The 17,533-nt window shown below is 37.8% G+C and overlaps 1 protein-coding gene across 2 annotated transcripts in view; it reads right to left on the bottom strand.

Moving 5' to 3' along the window:
- LOC124224722 (rap guanine nucleotide exchange factor 2) overlaps nt 1–10,071 on the bottom strand; it is a 74,449-nt gene extending 64,378 nt beyond the window's left edge. The window contains exons 1-2 of one of the 2 annotated variants that reach the window (XM_046636898.2): nt 9,514–10,071; nt 5,820–6,425 (exon numbers count right to left, since the gene is read on the bottom strand). The gene's annotated coding sequence lies outside the window, so the exon portion shown is untranslated. The remainder of the gene's footprint in view (nt 1–5,819; nt 6,426–9,513) is intronic. The other variant, XM_046636899.2, reaches the window with a different exon arrangement.
- Between the last annotated feature and the right edge of the window lie 7,462 nt (nt 10,072–17,533).

Below are 17,533 nucleotides of genomic sequence, written 5' to 3'. Positions count from 1 at the left end.
ACGAAGCAATGAAACCACTTTTAACGCTCTCCTGCAATCCCCGCTCTGTGTTCACCTCTTTGACTATTTACTACATATTATATTACATTGTTTAGGTACATTGTTTTGCCGGAGTGCAGCGGCAGTTCGATCATCTCGTGTATTGTATGCACGTATAATGGTCTTGTATGAATATTGTTTGCCGACTAATCGTTTCATCAATGTTTCACCCACCTCAGAGTTATTCTAATTATACATACGTGTATGTGTTGGACCGGTTTTTTTTTTTCTTACGTACTCTTTGAAAAATTAATTTTTCGCCTGAAACGAAGCCTCGTGAAACCGGAATTCGGCAGCAAAATTGTAAACGGTGACTCATCCGGTTTGAATTTTTTCAAACACTCTAACCGAAATATCTCGAAAACTATAAAAGTCAGGATGCTGTGTGTAGTTTCATTTTGTAGACAATGAAATTTTCTATAAAAAAAGTCAGAGCTACTATACACTTAAATGTTCGTCTTGTACTTGATAGGAACGTTTAAAGTTCAGTGCATGATTGGATAAATTTTATCCAATCATGCACTGAACTTTAAACGTTCGTATCGAGTACAAGAGAAAAATTTCGGTGCATAGTAGTCCTGACCTTATTTTATAGAAAATTTCTTAGTCCTACAAAGTGAAACCTACACACAGCTTCCTGACTTTTATTAGTTTTCGAGATATTTCGGTTAGAGTGTTTGAAAAATTCAAACCGGATGAGGAACCTTTCAGAATTTTGCTGCCGAATTCCGGTTTCACGAGGCTTCGTTTCAGGCCAATAACTAACTTTTCGAAGGATACGTAAGAAGAAGAAACAAGTCTTAAAAAAGAAAAACCAACCTAATATATATATACATCCTCAGATTCGTTGCAGATCGACTTGGTTTATCGATCGTGTGAATTTATACAAACGATGAATATCACGTAATTTGTTGTTAGCGATGGGATACGCATATATCAATCTATGTGCATAATATATCTAAGAACCTCAAATCTATCAAAAATATTAAAACAGAGGAACGAGAAAGCGGAGGAGGATCGGAATAAACGCCCTCGATAATTTAAGCCTGAAGAGAATCGATTACCCTGAATAATTGATGCGATGCGCTTTTGCATTAATAAAACGAAGCCTTTCCGCATGTCCGATTTGCGACTCGCGTCTGTGATCGGTTCGTTACCGGTGTACGTGCATAACATTCACAGTGTACATGCAAATACCACGTCTGGAGCAACGAGTCTGATCAGACACGCGCGTCACTACTATTCTATTCGCACGCTTTACGGGCGATCGGCGCAGTAGTAAATACCGTCGAAGACGGCCGAGGAACTGTGGCGGACGCGTACGGTCAGCTATCACTGTCGCTGCAGGACGAGATGATTACGCGTGACTTACACGGTGAGTTAAAAACGGGGCGGGGTTGAAATTCCGAATTTGAAAAGATCCGATGGCGCGGAATTATAAATTTTTTCGTGGCGAAACTTGAAGCGACGAAATCGAACTTTGACGAAAAAAATCTGTGTCGCAGACTATTTGTAGGAAAATCATTTGTGAATACGAAATAAGCTATTTTCTATCAGGGTCAATCGAACTGAACAGATTTTCCAGTGAATAAGCCAATGTCCTTGATGAAGAGGTTTTTATTGTTAGAAAAGAAAAATCACTATCATAAGGACGTTTTTAATAACGATTGAAATTTTATTAGGTCATGTAGCACTTTATGAACCTAACAATTCGTAAAACAGGACGAACGGAAGTTGAGAAAAAATAAAATTATAACGTATAAGAATTTCGAATACTTGAAATGGCAGAATTTTATTGTTCTTTTAACATTGTTGTTGTTGTTGTTGTTTTGTTTTTTTTTTTTTTTGTTTTTTGCCCCAATCAAAACGAGATCATGAATGTTTGCTAATCGAGGGCGTATATTTTTTCCATATATGAATACGAGCAGAAAATTGTGCGAGGATATGATCGCAGAGACGCGCAACCTTTGATGCTATTATACCTCAAACATAATCTCTATGGTCGACATAGCGTGGTAACCACAAGAATTATGGTAGAGGTTGCGTGATGGGAAACCCCGTAGAAATTATAAGTATATCTATGGATAATGTGACCTTACGTTACACGCCATATAAAATAAATCTTTCCGGTTATCTATTTTCCCAGGTTCTTGCCGCAGCTGAAATCTTGTTTAGAGATTTTCATTGACTGAATGTATAGACGTAATACATATTTCTTTACGGAGATTTTCAACACCCATGTTTTGCTTTCTTTGCGAAAAAGAAATTATATATTATGAAAGAAAAAAACAAAAAAATACAAATACAAAACAACAATTCTATCTCATCGAGTCATTTAAGGTACAGTTTAAATTTACTCAGGTTTGAAAATCTGTAGTGCGGAGAAAAAAAAAAAAAAATGGTACGAATTTCAAGCGATAATTCGTGAATTTACATTTTATTTGGAATCGTTTAAATAACTGAGTAAAATTTTCCAAAAAAACCGTACGTGTATAATATCATGAAATATATTTCCATGGTCGTAACTACGCATATATTAACTTTTAAATTCAATGTTTTTCTTTCTTTTTTTCTAACAAACGCTAACCAACGCCGCACGACCGTCTATATCTTGGTAAAATATATCTAAATACGTAATGAAAAATTTCCGATGCAATTGTATTATTTGTAATTATTTAACTGACTTCGGTGAGGATTTTTTTCCGCAATCTCGATGGAAAGTTTAAAACATCTTATGTATACATGATATATGATATAACGTACTGAATGTTCATAACCGGCTGCGTATACGATTTGCAAAACTCGACAGTTTATACCGTATGTTGCACGTTTTGTATGCACGAGGACTGCAAGCGATGAAAAAGCGCAACGATTATTTATATAAGACGTGTTATACGGCATAAGTATATTATCGTTATCATTATCATAATCGCATCGCACGCACGATTCGACACTTTGTACCCGAGTCATGCGGTCATGCGCCGAACGTCCGATCAATCTCGTATATCCTACGAAGAGTAACGAAGGCGGGAGGGTTTCCATTTCATTCCGGGAAAAGCTCGCTCGGTGATAACGATTAAATATATTCCTATAGGTACTTGAAACTAGAACGCGTTTTTCTATGATTTCTGACCCTCAGAATCCGTTACAAATGCACATGGAGGCATTTTTATTTTAATTTTTTTAAGAAAAAGTTGTATCCGATAAAATCACCGACAGACAAGAAAGAAGAATTAGAATTGGTTGTAACGCAAGCGTTGATAAATAATTTGCAAGAAGTACAAATAATTATGAGATTGAATTTCCGAAAACGAACATGCAAAATGATAAAAGCGATTTTGATATTTGCCCTAACTGTTACAAATAACGTCACATGTTGAGGAGAAAATGTTTAATTGACAGTTTTAGAATTGTCCGAAATTCTGTAAATCGTAACTAACGATTAACGAAGCGGGATTCGGGATTCAAATTCGGAATTTCCACCCCATAAAACTATCTAGCGCAATTCGTGACACGTTTCGGAATCGTACCGACACCGACGTGTTAAATCCAGGTATCCTCGGTGTTTTCTCGCAATCCTTGGACCCTTGGAAAAATAAAAATAAAGAATAAAATGAAAAGGAAAAAAAGACGGAGAGAAAAAGAGTCGAAACGGGATCGCGGGCGCAGCGGCCAAGGTTATCGAGTGCATTCCGACGACGACGACGTCGGGCTGCGAGTACCTACGTCACGTGTGTGTGTGTGTGTGTGTAGTAACGCACGCGTATATATTATATACACACACAGTGATTCCGGTGCGCGGCATTCGGTCCAGCTATCTATACATCGCGTTGCGTTAAAGCCAAGGTGCATCGCACGCCTCGGCCGTTGAAGATGGGGTCCAAAATGAGCGGTTAAATTGAGGGGCTGCTGAAGGAGAGAAACGGGAAGGGAGAAATTCCGAAATTGCATCACAGCCCGAAGCCCGGTCATGCTGCATCGTCCTCTGCTGCTGCAATTTCCCGTTCGCGGTGAAAACGTGCCTTGCATCGTCCGCGAAATTGGTTCGAGGCTTCGTTTAAGGTATTCCTTGCGCGGAGGGCAGTATTTTGTCGAGGCATATGAGAAGGGCTCCACGTTCTCGATAGTTCCTAAATTACGCTGGCTTTTGGTATAACAATGATTTACAATCGATAATTACACCCAACGACAAACTGGAATCGAAAATTTATCGTCAATTCGCGGTTACGATAATACTGGTTTCACCCTTCTGACATTTTTCCAAGTTTTACTAATATTGTTATTATTGCTTTATCACCACCGCATTCAGCGAGAAATTTTATCACAGATTCGAGTATTCTCTGCTGCCTACAGCAGCATCTTGAAGAGAGAATCTCGTTCATTTTTGTCGGACGACACTTGTGTGTAATATACACATGTATAATAAATAATTGTCGTTGCGGACAAGAGATGCATCTCAGCTGATATCGCCTTCTCGGTTCTCTCTCGTTTTCGTCATAACTCTTCACCTCGCTACGATGGACGGATGGATGTAAATAACTGTAAAGTAGTAGCGAGGCTGCTCGTACAACTTGTATAATTACGAAAGCAACGGCATAGCTGCGAAGAATGACATTTTAAATAAAACAGAGAAAAGAAAGAAGATGAAGTAATATGTCAGTGGTGGTGGGTAAAATCCCCCCCCAAAAAAATAAGATAAATAAAATAAACAAATAAAAAAACATTATTAATATCAAGTAAAAATAAATTGGCCGAAAAGGTTGAAAAAAAATAAACAAACAAAACAGTGCATTACGTACATGGCTTATGTATACCTATGTATTATAATATTACGACTATTCTCCAACTAGTTTTGTAATAACTGGTTGTTACATCTCTCTTCTCTCTCTCTGCGTAGCGATTAAGCATATCGTGTATCTGCAACCCCCTCGGGCATTTATACGCACACCAGCATGCAAATTTAATAACCCGTCGTCTACGTCAGCTTTTAATATTACATACGTATGTATGTCCGTATGGACGTATCAAGTATGCGAGTGTATGGCATTTGTAAATTTATTCACGCCAGCTCACAATTTTCGATTCAAAATTCTTTTCGATGGCACAATACTTTCCTCTTCCTTTTCATCTTGTCTCATCCAAGCTTCGCCCAACTTTCGCTGGAAACACATTCAACCTCACACCATAACGCAATTAAGTCTGGCATCATTATGCCCGTTACGGTATAGCGACGATGATGATGACATTGTGTATATCATACTGTGACACGCACGGGTCATACATATATAATGACCGGCCAGTTAATATATACACCGGATAATTTATCTCTGATTATAATAAACATTCGGGCCAATCGAAGAAATGACAAACTTATTCGCGTGTATTCTATAAACCATGTATAATTATAATAAAAATAACAACAACAACAATAATAATCGAGAAACGGTTTTTTCCACGATTAATTCTTAATACACGTTACTGATGTTTCGTTTCTGTCAAACAAAGACAATCAACTGATAAATCAACGAACGTGTTAAATCTTGATTTCGATTATTCTCGTTCATTTGATCCCTGCAGACACACAATTACTTCCATTTTACGGAATATGTAAAATATTCGGAACACCATCAAGAATTGTTGACTCGTAGGGCAATTATTATTACTGTTATTATTGTTGTTGTTATTTATTTAATAACGCGGTACGAGTTCCAGGCAGGTATGGCTAGAAGATAAAGAAGAAGAAAAATAAAGAAAACGTTCAACATATCGATGCTGCTCACCGTTCATCTTGGGTGATGGTAATGTCGGGGGGAGGCGGGGGTGGTGGGGCACCGTCCGTAGCATCCAGTTTGCCGGCTTTTTTGTTGTTGCTACGGTGTTTTGTATTTTGACGAACACCGGTATTACCTCCCTTCCGCGTAACTCCAGATACGACGACGACGACAACGACGAGGACAAGAAGGGTGAGGTAATTTTTACGTTAGATCAATATCCTCTCAACACGGCACTGCGGTGTAACAAACAGCGAGTAAAAAGGAAGTCGCACAGTGCTGCGGCACAGACACTTACTTTCGGTAAGAAACACGCACAACAACGTATAATTCACGGACGCGGATAATTATTGCACTCGGCGAAAAAACGAGACATTTTTTTTGTTTTTTTTATTTTCTTTTTTCTTTAAGATTACTTTTCTTCAAACTTCGTCGCTCTGAGTTTCCTCTCCTCGACAATTTGCACAACGTCTTTGACTTTGCAAAGTTCTCTTTTTGTGTCACACTTTGCGCGGAGATTTCGATGTTTATAACAAAACGGCAAACACAACACTTTTCTTTCGATTATATCTTCAGATTATGTGTATACACAGAAACCGTGTTCAATAAAATCATCTGAAATTTTACAGATAGTATAATTAAGTCATCCACTCTTTGCTTTATACGTACGATAATGTATGTGTAACAGCGTTTCGATCCTAATTCTTTCTTTGTTTCGTTCAAATAATTTTCCGCCAAGTTTACTCCCTCGAATCTTCCTATGGTATGATAAATAATTCACTTCCTCGCTAGAACGTCACTTTCTCACTAAAGACGAAAGAGTTTACAATTTATAACCGAGGTTGTTTATTTAATAAACAAAACCTTGCAACGCGCACGTATTATATACATAAATCTATTCGTTTATACACAGTTATGCATACGACACGCGTGTAATGTTTACACGCAATATATTATATATATATACATACACACACACATATGAGCGAACCGAATGTAAACGATTTGATTTTCGAAACACGTGCAGTATGCAAAAGACAAGATCCCCCGTCATGACGATGGTAAAGTAAGTAAGATCGAGACAAATATTTACAGTGTGTGGTTTCAGACACGATTTTTGTTCATCTCGCAGCTGAATTACAACGAATAAATGAATAATTTCTCCAGTTACGAAAATATTCAACCCGTGACTTGGATGCAACGACATTAAATATCGACCACATCGACAATCAAGGTGTTAAAAATTATCGAAACTAAAAGTATTCCAATTCCCTGCCTCGTAATAATCATTGCGAAAATCGTCAATGGTCCGACTTTGCAATCATTAATATCGTGTAACTATACCCTGGTGAATATTTCTACGACTACGAATTCTCACGAAAATTCTAAAATTTGGTATTATTTCGTAGAGGAAAAAAATTCTAAATGTGCATAGTTATTCATAAAGAATTTGCTAATTTCCTTACAAAATTATAGTGTCGTGTGGATTTTTTTTTCTTGTCAAATTATGCATATATACATATATACTTGCAATCTTGTAGGACAAAAAAAATTTTTTTTTATGCAAATAATCGTACGAAATATCTTCAAAAGTCGTAGAAATCATTTTCACCAGGGTATCGTCGTTTCCACCGACATGTAGGGTACAGGGTGTTTGTAATTTCTCGTTACAGCACACACGCGTAGAGATACCTTCGCTCATTAAACCCGGGAAACATTAACAAAGCGCTTCTGTGTGCAAGTGCTATATGACGTGTAATTGTGTACAGTGCGGGGTTGTAATAAGCATGAGCGATGGTATAAAAGCGCATATCGAAAGGATGGATGCGAGGTTTGTTTGTACCGTATACGTATACGTATAATAATAATAATAATAATAATAATAACAATAATAATAATGTATCAGACGCCTGCAGATCGCGGTAAACACGAGGAGGAAGAGGAGTATTTTATCTCTGCATGTAGGACATTCCTCTTTACGTCCTCAATACGAGAATAGAGACATTCATGCTTCGTGAATTGGGGAGAATTTTATTCCTATCCGCAATTGCATAAATCGCTTTGTTACGTGATCGATCGATATATGCAATAAAGCTAATTTTTCACCTATACGGGTATCTGGTATAAATAATTCATATTGCAAAAATTATTACTCTCATATTAAAACAGGGTGGCCACAAATTTTTGTAAAAAATATTTCATGACATTGCCAGATTTTCTAGGACCTAACATCTAGTTTACCCTAACATTTTTCCAGTTCCAACAAGTTACTAAAACCTGAATCGTTCAGCTTATTCGGTTCAAATTCGGTTCGAATTGAAGATGAATATAACGTAGAAAAAAAAGTCAGTTTAAAAGGCAATTTGTTCGCTCGACGAAAAAAGAGTGAACTTGTAAGCCTCAAAGAATCCTTTCTAATTTCCATGACAGCAAAACTGATATTTTCAATTTTTTTTTCACGAGCAAATAAAAAAATCCCCCGACAATTCCAGGCTTCCCGTGACCCCCTTGTAAATACCCTGACATTTCCAGATTTGCCAGATTTTCCAGGTGTCTGGCCACCCCGTAAAAGTTCCGCATGTTCGTAATGCCGACGTCGACTTCGTCGCGTTATAGAAAGTGAATATTTACCCAGATATTTCATACCCCTTGGATATTTCGCGGTACGTACGGACATATTGTATAGTATATACCTGGATACATGCGTACTACATGTACGTTGTACACGTTTACACTACGTAGGATGTACGAGCTGTAGAGTTGCATTGCTCAAATATCAAAAGGTCGTTCTTACACTGCAGCGGGTTTATTTATACATACGAGTAAATATCAGCGAGCAATGTGTCTATATATGCATATGTGTGTATGTACATGTATGTATAACACGATACGTAATCAATCTCCCGGAAATGTTGAACGTGTTCTATCTCTCTGTCTTACTATCAATTTTCATTCTCAATCACTTATATTTGCCTTTGCGGATAAAAGAAGTATGTAAAAGACAAACTGAGCACCGATACCGGCAAATTTATCTACAAGTATATACGATATGCCAATGAAATAATTTAATATCATATAATTTTCCGCATCGAGAAAAAGATTGAAGAATAAAGATGAGTATAATTTTAACATGTCATCAGAAATTTTTTACGTTTCATTTGTTCATTTGTATTACACCGGGCTATACGATTATTTTGATAAATTTACCTCAAGTTTACGAGTAACATTGAATTTCCTCAGACTGTATCTCAAAACTTTCGTCACAGAGTTGTTTTACACAATTTTTACATACTCGTCGCGCGTATAACTCGGCAGAAGTTTTGTCGAAAAATATGTAAATTCGCAAAGTTTTTTGCAAGTCTATAATACAAAGGCAAAGGGAATCTCGACGCAGAGGTTATGCGTCAGTCTCACACACGCGTGTTTATAAATTAATTGCGACAAAGGTACAAAGGGCAATCGAGGTACAGCGGCGGAATGCGATGCAACCGGTGAATCAGTTGGAAACGACGATACGCTGTAACATCCTGTTGCAACGCACACGGGACGTTGGAACCGTCGATAATTGATAAAACCGAAACGATTTTTGAAAGCAACGTTTCTAACAGCAGTTGTTATACACCTGTGCAAGGATTTCCAAATCAAATATCGCATACGTATAAAATAAAGAGAGATGACAATAATTGTAGTGTAAACATTGTACCTGTAATCACTGTTATACCTGTACACGCTGTATGTATTTTCTAAAAATAGGAGTAAAAAAACAAACAGCAAACAAACGAAATACGTATTAAACGCACTTTCTTGTTGTACGGGGGGGAAAAAAAACACTTTGGAGCACTGGTTTAACGGATTTTCACTGTGTCACAAGCGGGAACCGGATATTCACTTTTAACGTTGAACGAAGGAAGTAACGAACCGCATTTATCGAATGAAATGCCAGACTTGGAAGTTTCGTATATATTGTATTACAAGTATGTGTGATAAAGAAACTTTCAATTTATCCGTCAGATTTTCGAAAACCGATGTATATCGTAAAATTGACAATGACGGAGTCTTCGAGGGATCGGAAAAATCGACGAATCGACGAATCGACGAATCGGCGTGTTTTGACGCAAGGTGATCGAGAAAACGGATGAAAAATTGACAGAGGAATCCAGGGAGCTATTGTGAATACGTAGTTTATCGTTGGTTGTATCGCGCCGCGACGCGTTTCGACGTCGTCGTCGTTCCGTTCGGAGAGACAGGCGAATGAGGTGTCCACGGAGTATCTGACTGGCGGGCGACGAGCTGTGTTCGACTTCGTTTAAACTCGGCTCCCTTCGGATTAGAGGAGAGAGAGTTGAATCTAGAGAGAAATTCAACCCGAGAGAGAGAGAGAGAGAGAGAGAGAGAGAGAGAGAGGAGAGAGGAGAGAGAGAGAGAGAGAGGAGGGAGAGAGAGAGACAGGGAAAGAGAGAAACCTGCACCACGCCCCTCAGCCGGTTTGTACATACGTAACATTCGTGCATATGATACATAATTATATAATATTAATACATAAACATATTTGATACATTGCGGTTTTTCATTGATGAAAGAATGAAAGAAATACGAACATGTATAAATAATATTTTTGTTTCTATTTTTCATGTTTCCTCGACAAGTTCATTCGTAAAAAGAAGTTGCGATGATTCAGGTGTAAGTACGGAAAAGATGCCGGTGAATTTTTATCATTCGTACTTTGTTTTTATTCGTATCTCTATGAAAATGTTAAGATAGAAAGGAAGGTGTTCACATTTGTTTGATGAATTGATAAGACTGACGAAACAAAAAAGAATGGAATCAACAACTTTCAAAATTCGATTTCGTCAAGTCTTCAAAGATGTTAGTTTGAAAGGAAATATTTCCAAATTCGACAATTAAATTATTGCGCAGTTTCTTCATTTTTATACACATATCGTTGTTGTTGTTATTGTTGTTATTCGTGAGACAGCAGCCCGGTTGTAACGGGATATATACGATCGTCGTGACACATTCGTTGAATCACGCGACGACGACGAGTCGCTTATAAACCGCAGGCAGCGTCTTCCGTGTAAAATAAAATTGCACAAACTAATTTGTCGTTAAAGTAATTATACGCGCGCATCACGTGTATACGGTCTAATTTACCTGCCCGCCTGCCTGACATGACACGAAGATGAAATTAAGAAGTGAGAGCCGAAATACAAGTTGCGATTGCAACTTCTTGCGCGTATCGAAATAGATTGACCCAAATGGCAAATCGCGTAAATATTTTAATCACAATGCATGCAACGAAGATATTCGTACAGGAAACAAAAGAAACAACAAAAGTAACAAAATGGAAAGAAAATATGGAAGAAAACTTGGCCGACGTCTTCGCGAAAGTTGCAGAAATTTCTTCACTTGGACTTTTTGTATAATTTTCTTTCTATCCTCTTTCGTGGTTTTCAAGAAGTATAAACGAAGGGAATGGTGTAGGATATAAATGAAAATAAAATACGACAATTAATTATGATAAAAGGGATCCAACCGATCGAAGGAAAAGATTTATAGGCACGGGATCCGTGTTCAACACGCTCGACGCAAGAAGAGCGATTGCTGTGTAAGATGGATTATTTTGCAGCCCTTCGCCGTTTTTCGCGTAGGTGTTAAACCGATGTAAAAAAGATCCTCGGTAAGCTCCACCTCTCAACGGAGATGAGATAACAAGAGAAAAAATGAGAGGAAGAGGAAAAGAGAGGTCAGCCCGCTCCGGATTATCTTGTCTATCTTCTCCGCAGTCCTTTTTATTCGCCCCCTAAACCAGCCCCTGTATTTTTAACACGATCGTGTCTACGTAACACGAAGTTTTAATATTTTCAATGTAGGTACAGAAACTCGAGTGAAATGCGCGCGCGTCGTTACGGAACTTGTCCAAAATGTCCTTAAAAAATGTGTAAAGGTAATACATCGCGTAGAAATTCTGTATCGAGAAAATTTTCAGTTATACCTGATACACATACGTGTACGATAAAAAAAAGTACACGACATAACAGTCATTAACTATAGTCTTATTTTTTCAGCATAATCGGCAGAATATATCTGTCCTTGGTGAGAGGTAAAAAGAGGAAGAATAAGAAACAACAAATGAAAACTTACAGTTTTGCATCTGTAATCCGGATAAAATCCATTGCCATATATTTTTGTAATTACGGTAAAAATATTAAAATATTAGACTGTAATTCCCTATAGTACTTTACGTACCTGTGATAAAGTTAAATTTTTCTAAATATATTTTTGCTCTCTGCGCATTGGAGTGTATGAGGTAACACTTTTTTTTTTCAAATTAGTCATGAATGAATGACAAAGGAACGATTCGAGGTATTGAAATTTTTTCAATTTTTCCTACCACAAAATTCCGTACACTTTGTGTTTGTCACAGTTTGCAGAAAATGGCGTGACACTGTGCAGTCTCGAATTGAAACAAGCTTTCGAAAAGTGTTTAAAATGCGATAAAAAGCCGTTGCAGATTATGAGAATGAGGAATATAGATAAAAAAAAAAGAAGAAAATTGATCAGAACTAAAACGAAAAAATCTGCGTTTATATCGACCCACCCTCTTTTTTCCCCCTCGTCAGAATTGAGCTCGTATATATATATACACACACACACATACACACGTGTAGTTAGACAACGACTGCAGGGGAGCGAGGATCGTTCGTTCAATTTCCGCCTGGATTAACCTCGGTCAAAATATAATCGTTATTGGCGAGTGTGGTTACAAATGCCTATAATGTAGTGCATACATGTATGTACGTACCTGCCTACATACACTGCAGGAGTTATAACTGCAGTGATACGACCCTGGGGGAGGCGAACGAAGGAAGGATGGAAGGAAGGAAGGAGAAGGGAGGAAATCGCCGCGCACCCTCCCAACAACTGCGTGCGGGGAATATTGTGCACGAATGTGGGTATGCATGTTTATACACATGTACGTACACCGGGTATATCAACGCGTCGGGTTGTAGAAACTAACGATGAAAGTAATCGATGCATCGATTAATCGAGTCGAAAAAAATAATCGAACAAGAAAAATGAATCGTTTAATCGATTACTTCGTATTTCTTTGAAACGTTCCATTTGAAAGGAAAATTTCGTAGATATCAGTACGTAGTCTTAATGGCGGAGAAGTTTTTTGATAATTTATACTTTCGTTCGAAATATTTTTCAATATCAGGTGAAAATCTTCATTTATCTTTCACTTGTTATATCAACTAGGTACTCGGTAAGTAAGACTGTGATATAATAATTGATACTTTGATCACATAAATTGATATCGTATCGCGTCGTTAATGGGAGTAAAAAAGAAAAACCGATTATTTTCGGTCGTTATTAGTCGAAACCTTGAAACGCGTGTAACGTACGTAAAGCGTTTTTCAGTCGTATCATCATCCACGGTGGCAACGGGGCAAGCAGGCTGCAGGAAAAGGGATGCTGCCCCGATTCGCGGACGAGTGAGGCTGGATGGACCCTGATCGCGCGTCCTTTGCAAATCGGTCAAGCGTTATGCTCCAGGGGGCGAGAGAAGAGGAGAGGATGGTAATGTTAACTCAACACTCGAGCACACGCGTAAACACAAGGCGTACGAGGTATTTTGCAAATATCGATTATATCAATATACCCGCGTATGTGTGCAAAGACCGTCGAGAAGAGATTATTTATATTCAGCGTTAAAAATTCAACAGCTCGTGTATAGTTCGAATGTTTTCTGTTTTACCTTCTCTTTTTTGGATTTGGTAAAAAAAAAATGTCAAACGTTATAATTTCGTATCGTCGCTCTACAGGGTTAAACACTCGATTAATCGTCAAATGAAAAATGTGTGAAAACAAGAATCATTAGATACACGCAAACGTTAATAAACTTTGTCAAACTCGTCACACTTTTTATTTTTTCAATTTTTCTGGTAACCTAGTACATTCTGCAAGGGAAAAATTCAATTCGATAGATCCGTCGGCGATTTTTATCTTTCTGGTTTTTTTTTTTTAAATTCAATATCGGCAGATCGGAAAGAAAACTTGCTGCTGATAAAAACATTGAGTAATGTACAACGTAACGGTTTGGCTATTATAAATCAGGATAAATTAGGATCCCAAAACTCAATCGCCGCGTAATATATGTGGTTCGCAGAAAAGCTTCGCTACTGCAAAAGTGAAAATCTCGTCGATACTATAATTTCGCGTTAACATTCAACATAATATGTCTGTATAACAAACCTTGCCGTGGTTCATGAAAGTTTATTTTTCACCACGTCACGTCATGTCACATATAATTATTCAACCTTCGTCTAGGACCTCGTAATACATAGAACTTGAATCGTGTAACGCGATAGACACGCTGGTATATCATTTTTACACGCAAGCGCACGAGCGTTGAAAGGATATTATAATATGAAAAGGTTCTGACTTTTATATCGAAGTTTGCTGCACGCTGCAGGATCCGATTTCATTCCGGACTCGTATTATTTGACGTACGTAACTGGTTTCCATTCGGTTTATACACTACTTCCATTTATCGTTCTCGTTTTGTACGGGGGTAAACGAGTCGGTTGTGATTCGTGAAACCGTGCTTTTGTCGAAAAAAAAAAAAAAAAAAAAAAAAAAAAATGGCGATATAAAAACAATCATCGATCGACTCACCTGGAACGGGGCAGAAACATGGATCCATCAATGAAGACGGAACCGGACAGCAGGATGTACCAGCTGGTCGCGAGTTCGCCGGTGCTGAAATAAACGATATTCATTCGCATATCGCAGATGATAGTGTAACGATGTTCCGAGGATGAATGAATCGTTTAACATGATCGTGAATTAACGATTCATCTTTCTATTTTCAATTTTTTCTCCTTACCGTTTCCGTTTTCTTCCGTATTATAATATTATAAAATGGGATCACTGTTTGACGGAGAAAGCGAGAGAAGCCCTGGCATAAAGCGCGGATTGTTAATTATATAACAGTTCGCGGAATAGGATGACATGTCTGTATGTTACGTCGGTATATTCGCAAATAATAAATAATTTATCGCAATGTTTGAGAAACCGCGACAAATATAAGAAAATTAAGTAGAATAAAAAATTGAGAAAGAACGATAACGATGCAAAGACGAAACCTTTTCGAAAATCTGTAAGATGCGTTAAACAAACTTACAGTGGCGGAATCTGTCTCGCAACTTTCAAACTTGGCGCCAAACAGGCCCAACGAAGCGTGGATTATCACGCGTCGGTAAAACAGTTTCAATTCTAAAAAATCTCGCTTGCGAGCCGATAATTCAGATTCCTTACTTGACATCGGCTGGGTTCTACATGGAGAATTTCTAGATGGAGGCAGTAAGATTGCCGCGATCATTTACGACCACGTGTTTCCCGTCGACGTTTCTTTGTTTTTCTCTCCCGCCACTCCGTTTCGCGCAATTATTTTTTTTATGCTCGCCAAGGCGGGAATTTTTTAAAACGTACATCTTCGAACCGTTATCAACAGGTTTGTACAATTCTATGCGACGAGTGGTTTTCGCACACGAATGAAATGAATCGGCGGTAGAATTAGGCATATTTATTACACATGTTTAAAATGTTATACTCACTAGTATAGCACATGATTCGCATGGTGTCGCTCGTAGCGAACAATTTTGCACAATCCACGAAGTATGGAATCCCTGCAGGGTCGAAGTGCCTCGAGACCCAATAATCCGTAATAAATAATCTGCAGATCCTGAAACACGACGAAAAGTAAAAATGATAGTACAGAAACAGTTTTATTAATGGCTCTAATCTCGTGGTTTGAATAAATTCAGCAAAATTCAATCTAGAAACTTCTCTAGGAAATTAATTCAACATGCGCACTGAAGACAAATAAATAAATAATAATTCAGAGCTTGATCTAAATCGATGACGTTTTCATGCTGAAAATCAAATAACGTACGTAACTCGAGCTTATACTTATATTGTACATATTATGTGTATACGTATAACTGGATATCGCGACGTCGTTCAGTCTGAAAATGAAAGAACTTGCGGGATCGCAGAGTTCCAAGGTTGAATTTTTTTTTGGAAATAAAGTCAACCGAGAGAAAAGAAGAAAACTACAAGTACGTCGTAAATTCGCAATCTTCTCGATGGAATGAAAAGAAATGTACGTATTGTACATGTACGATGTGTATGATATATATGTGCACGTATTATGTATATCTATAGATATGTATCCTAATCTGGTGGCGATATGTTTTCGTTCTGGTATAATAAAAGTGGGACACGATGCTGGATGAGCAGCTTGCACGAGTAGCAAAACGATATATCTCAACTCGCGATCGCGTTTCACGTCTTTCCCACCAATGATTCAAGATTGTTTTTCGCCCCATAAGTATATAAGTATATATATATATATATATATATATGTGTTCAAGTCCACCACCTTATTAAGAAGAGTGTTTGTCCAATTCTATCTACTCTTCGATATCTTTCTGCATACTTTGAAAACTTTCTGTCTAAAAGGTTGGTCAATTTAGAAAAAATTTCAAACCGTAATAATGATATTCTTAAAAACATTTTTTTTAATCAATTATCGATATTTTTTACAACCTCCAATTGATAGGACAAGTATTGTAAACAGTTGATAAGATAAGTAAGTAGTGTCCTTTTCGTTTCGTAGAGGAAAAATAAATTAAAAAAAAAAAAAAAAAAATATAATGCCGATAGAATTGTACGTCGAACTAGATACAGTTGCGTAGAAGTAATTTATACACAGATCTCGATCTATGATCTAGGCGGAGCGTGGATTTGAACGCGATTGAGAACAGAGAAGAGAAAAAAGAAAATTGAAAACACGGTTCGACTGCTAAGCTCGCTTGCGGAAGACGAGGTTATCGTTGAAATTTCCTCGGGCCACTGAAGCCACGAACCGGGGTCTAGTTCCACATAGATAAGGAATATATCAATAAAAGAGCTGCTGCTTAACGTATTGGAGGAAATTCCCTAGGCAGAAATATTTTCGATGGTTAGAAATAAAAGGAGGTTGAAGTTAGTGACGTCATCGTAACGATTGGGAAAAACTTCATTATTATCTTAATATTACAGTGATTTTTAAAGGAACCAAGATTTCGAAATATGAGAGTTTGTTCTGTTTCGTTACGATTCAACCGAATTTCAGACAATTTCGAAATGCCGAAATAACGGTTTTTTCACCACCTATCAGGCAGTAAACGCTAGCACAAACTTCAAAACACACCGACCTATGCTTTTTTTCTTAATACGCGCCACTGTATCGATAATCGTTGTCTGAGATGTTTTGATAATAGTTGAAACAATTTTTTTCCGATTGTAAAACGGGTACGACGTTAGGGTCGACGCTCATTTTCGTCTAGTCCGATAAAACTCACGACGGCATGCGACTTGGATTTTTTGTTCATCCGTAATGTAAGATTGGTGGTTGGCAGTGGTTGGAGGTGAACGAGGAGGACGGAGGTGGTTGGCAGTGGTTTTCTCACAGCTTTCATGATCGTGAAACTTATATTGGGGAAAAATTAATTTCTTCCTACTAACCTGAAGAGTCCGTCTGTCTGGATCGCGGCAAAGAGCCCGAACAAAGTGGGTGTCCAGGTACTCAGTCATAATAGGCACCTGGGGCGGCTGTCCGATTTCAGCATCACATTCGTTCGATCCTCATAATTGGTCGAACGATATTTTCCTTA

Source organism: Neodiprion pinetum, chromosome 1 (genome assembly GCF_021155775.2).
Source record: "Neodiprion pinetum isolate iyNeoPine1 chromosome 1, iyNeoPine1.2, whole genome shotgun sequence".
In the NCBI taxonomy this organism is placed as follows: Eukaryota; Metazoa; Arthropoda; class Insecta; order Hymenoptera; family Diprionidae; genus Neodiprion; species Neodiprion pinetum.
This window is presented reverse-complemented; position numbering and strand designations above follow the sequence as displayed.